The sequence below is a fragment of the Anomalospiza imberbis genome, unplaced genomic scaffold (genome assembly GCF_031753505.1).
Source record: "Anomalospiza imberbis isolate Cuckoo-Finch-1a 21T00152 unplaced genomic scaffold, ASM3175350v1 scaffold_1310, whole genome shotgun sequence".
Taxonomy (NCBI): Eukaryota; Metazoa; Chordata; class Aves; order Passeriformes; family Viduidae; genus Anomalospiza; species Anomalospiza imberbis.
In genome coordinates this window covers 1-5,000 of record NW_027099708.1, presented here as the reverse complement: position 1 = coordinate 5,000, position 5,000 = coordinate 1, and positions in this window count along the sequence as shown.

Below are 5,000 nucleotides of genomic sequence, written 5' to 3'. Positions count from 1 at the left end.
TACGGCGCGTCGCCCCACCGGGCCGCGCGGAAAGCACCGGACGTGCTAGAGGAGACAGCGACCCGACGAGGCGGGCGCGGCCCGGACACCGAGGCCCCTCGCAGCCGGGGCGGCTCGCTCGGCAGCAGGCGGCGGAACGGCAAAAGGAGCGCCGTGGGGTCCGCGCGCGCGGATCGGGCTTTTTTTTCACCCGCGGGTCCGCACCCCCCCAACATCGGTTCATTCCTTCGGCCCTCTTGGCTTCTTTTTTCTCTCGCTCTCGTTTTCTCTCTCTCTCTCTCTCTGTGCATCTCTCAAAGCTCTCGCGGCTCAGCTCCAGCCGCACCGCCGCCCGGCGCTGCTCGCGGCCGGCACCCGCGGGCGCTGCCCGGGACCGAGGCCAGCAACCGGCACGCCTCGCGTGTTTTCGGAAGGACACCTTGGCAAACTGGCGGGGCCACGCGGCCGTCACACAGCCAGGGACGGTCAAGACGCCCTCCCCCCGGCAGCGGGAGGGGCGACACCTCGCCTGCGACGGGAAGCGAAGCGGAAAGGAGACCGCCCGGCCCGAGCACCGGACCCCGCCGTAGGCTTCCCCATGACAGAGAAGCCCCGGAAGAGCCCGGCCGGCCGGGGGCCCTCTCCGACGCGACCCGAAAAGCCACATCGATCGGACAAGGAGGCGGCGGCTGCGGAGAAGAGGAGGGCAAAGCAGCCGCCGAAACGCTGACCAGGGCCCCGACGGCCACGCCGGCCCTGGGACAGCCGCCCGAGGATCGGGCGCGGCAGAGGAGCGTAAGGAGGGGGGGGGGTGCCGCCACCCGCCCGCGGACAACACTTCTCTCGGCCAGGCAACGGCGGGGCGGGACCGCCGGGCTAGGGGCGAGCTTCACCCTTTCGCCCGGGGAACGCACCCGAGCGTTCGAGAAAGGTGCCGCCGACCGTGCCCCACGGGCCACCGGCTTTCGCCCGCCTCGCGGCGGTCGGCTCTCCCTCCGGAAAAAAAAAAAAAAAAACAAGCCGGGGGACGGCACAACAAAAAGGCACATGGCGCGCGCCACACAAGGACACCCGTGCTAGCCACGGGGGCCGCGGGCCCGGGGCGGGGTGGGGCGAGGCACGCACCTCTCACCCCCCCCCCGCCCAACCCCACCGGCGTTCTCGCTCTCTCTCTCTCGCCTGCACGCCTTCGCTTTTCGTGGGCCCGCGCGCCTTCCTCGCGCGCTTCTCGGTGCCGCGGCTTAGGGCCGCGAGAGAAAAAAAAGCGACGGAGGCCTGGCGGGCGGCCCCCACACCGCCCGCAAGTCGGCACGTCCGAACCAAAAAAAAAAAAGGCAACGGACCCGGCTGGCACAACCCGCCCCCCCGCCCCTGCGGTAAACGGCTCGATCCTCACAGGACCGAGGAAGGGCGAGGCGCCGCCGCCTCGCCCGCGACAACGCTCCGGGGGGGCTCTGGGTCGGCTTCCGGTCCGTGCTAGGGCGGCCGGCCACCGCGGCCGGCCTCCGCCCCTGAAAAAACTCGCCCGCGACGCGGGTCCCCGGCTTAAGGCCGAGGAAGGGGGACGACTTCAACAGCGCGCGCTGGTGGGGCGCGGGGTGCCGCCACCCCGGCTCCACAGCTCATCGGGCGACCGCCGTCACCGAGTCCCTCAAGCGAGGCAGCGACGCCGAGGCCGGGCCGCGCGCCCCGCCGCACGGGCCCCCGCCACCCTTCCGACACGGACACGCTGGCACAACCAGGTCGGGAAGCAGGGGAACGGGACGCCGCCACCTCGGCGGGCCCGCGCGCGCCGCGCTCGGGGCTCTCAGGCGAGGGCCGGGAAAAGCCCCGGCCGCGTCCACCCGCGGCTGCCGCCCACCGCACCGGAGCGACAGCCCGAAAGCGCGCCTGCCGAGCGGGGCGCGCCCCGGCTTAAGGCCGGGCAGGAAAGGGGCGAGGCGCCGCCGCCTCGCCCGCCAGCAATCCCCAGGGGGGGCGCCCCCCCTTCGCCAAGCCGGCCACAGCCGGGCCCGAAGCGGGACACGGCCCACGAAATCGATGGCCGCGGCCGACGGGCAGCTCGCAGCTCGTACTCGGTCTCTCTCGGCTTCTCTCCCTCTTTTTTTCCCTTCTCGCTTTATTTCTCCTCTTTCTCGCTAGCTCTCTCTCGCCTCTCGAACCGTACACCCCGTTTCCCTGGGCCAGACGGGCGGACCGGGACGACGCCACGGGGCTCGTCCCGCGTCAGCGGCACTCGCCTCGCTCGGAGGACTGCGCACGGGGGCCCCCGGCCTCCCTCGCCGCTTCGGTCACAGGCACGGGACGAGCCTGCGGGGAGACGGCCCGTCACCTCGCTCCCATAGTACGGACAGACGAGTCCCAGGCCGCAGACGCCTCCAAGAGGACCGATGGAAAGCGACCGGGAAGGTGCGCCGCCGCAGGCCGGCCCCTGCGATGACGTAGCCGGAGGCAGCTGAAAACAGCGACCCCTTGGTGAACTTAGCGACCCCTTGGTGAACTTCCGGAGCCGGCCGCGACAACAGGTCTACCCGGCCGCGACAACAGGTCTACCCGGCCGCTGCCGGAAATCGCCTAAGTCCCTCCGGAGCGAGGTAGACCTGTTGTCCGCCGTCCACCGCCCGCCGCCCGGGCGCCGCGCCGGGCCCGGCGGCCCCGGAGCCGGGGTAGACCTGTTGTCCGCGGGGTAGACCTGTTGTCCGCGGGGTAGACCTGCTGTCCGCGGGGTAGACCTGCTGTCCGCGGGGTAGACCTGCTGTCCCCGGGGTAGACCTGCTGTCCGCGGGGTAGACCTGCTGTCCCCGGGGTAGACCTGCTGTCCGCGGGGTAGACCTGCTGTCCGCGGGGTAGACCTGCTGTCCGCGGGGTAGACCTGCTGTCCGCGGGGTAGACCTGCTGTCCCCGGGGTAGACCTGCTGTCCCCGGGGTAGACCTGCTGTCCGCGGGGTAGACCTGCTGTCCGCGAGGTAGACCTGCTGTCCGCGGGGTAGACCTGCTGTCCCCGGGGTAGACCTGCTGTCCCCGGGGTAGACCTGCTGTCCGCGGGGTAGACCTGCTGTCCGCGAGGTAGACCTGCTGTCCGCGGGGTAGACCTGCTGTCCCCGGGGTAGACCTGCTGTCCCCGGGGTAGACCTGCTGTCCGCGAGGTAGACCTGCTGTCCGCGAGGTAGACCTGCTGTCCGCGGGGTAGACCTGCTGTCCGCGGGGTAGACCTGCTGTCCGCGGGGTAGACCGGTTGTCCGCGGGGTAGACCTGCTGTCCGCGGGGTAGACCCGCTGTCCGCGGGGTAGACCTGCTGTCCGCGGGGTAGACCCGCTGTCCGCGGGGTAGACCGGTTGTCCGCGGGGTAGACCCGCTGTCCGCGGGGTAGACCTGCTGTCCCCGGGGTAGACCCGCTGTCCCCGGGGCAGACCTGCTGTCCCCGGGGTAGACCTGTTTTCCGCCGCCCACCGCCCGCCGCCCGGGCGCCGCGCCGAGCCCGGCGGCCCCGGAGCCGGGCTAGACCTGCTGTCCGCCGCCCGGTTTTGGGGTTTTGGGGGTTTATTCCTTCCCGCCCCCCCCCCGCCCCAATCCCGTTTCTTTTCTCCTTTCTTTGAAAGAACGACTCTCCTATTTGTTTGGTACAAGAAGAAACTCGTCCGGAAGAGAAATTTTCTTGGCAAATCTTATTTCGTTTTTCTCTAGTATCCAGAGCACCCCCAGACCGAGCTGACGGGCCGCCTGCGCCCTGTGCAAGCGGGAAAGCGGGCGGCCGCTTTTGGGCCGGTTCTTTCACGGTCCGCAGAGACCCTCCAGGCCCGGCAGGGGTCTGGGGGGCCCCGGGGGCTCGGACCCGAGGCGCCCGGGGCCGGGACGAAGCCGCCGGCCCCTGGCCCTCGTTCCCACAGACAGAGAGAGAGAGAGAGAGAGAGAGACAGACACAGTGACACACACGCCCACTCCACACACTCGCACTCCGCCGCCACCCCCTCGGACACCGCACCCACCACCCGCGCCGCTCCCTCCCTCCCGGATGCGCGGGCCGCCCCCCTTACACGAGCTTGCAGGCCGGGACAGGGCCAGGCGGGGGGGGGGCATCGGTTGGAGGAACACAGGTCTACCCCGGCACGCGGCGGCCGGAGGCTAAGTCGGAGCCGAGATACCAGGTCTACGAAGGGGCCGGGCGAAGGTAAGCCACGACGGGGCCGAGACAACAGGTCTAGCCACGGTCCCGGAGCCCGGAGACCGAGGCCGGCCGGGCACAACAGGTCTAGCCACGGTCCCGGCGCCCGGAGGCCGAGGCCGGCCGGGCACAACAGGTCTAGCCACGGTCCCGGCGCCCGGAGGCCGAGGCCGGCCGGGGGACACAGGTCTACCCACGGTCCCGGCGCCCGGAGGCCGAGGCCCGCCGGGGACAACAGGTCTAGCCACGGTCCCGGCGGCCGGAGGCCGAGGCCGGCCGGGGAGCACAGGTCTACCCACGGTCCGGTCGGCCGGAGGCCGAGGCCGGCCGGGGAGAACAGGTCTACCCACGGTCCCGGAGACCGAGGCCGTCCGGGGAGAACAGGTCTACCCACGGTCCGGTCGGCCGGGGACATCAGGTCTACCCACGGTCCCGGAGACCGAGGCCGGCCGGGGACAACAGGTCTACCCACGGTCCGGTCGGCCGGGGAGAACAGGTCTACCCACGGTCCGGTCGGCCGGGGACAACAGGTCTACCCACGGTCCGGTCGCCCGGGGACATCAGGTCTACCCACGACCTGGTCGGCCGGGGACAACAGGTCTACCCACGGTCCGGTCGGCCGGGGACAACAGGTCTACCCACGACATGGTCGGCCGGGGACAACAGGTCTACCCACGACCTGGTCGGCCGGGGACATCAGGTCTACCCACGACCTGGTCGGCCGGGGACAACAGGTCTACCCACGGTCCCGGAGACCAAGGCCGGCCGGGGAGAACAGGTCTACCCACGGTCCGGTCGGCCGGGGACATCAGGTCTACCCACGGTCCCGGAGACCGAGGCCGGCCGGGTACAACAGGTC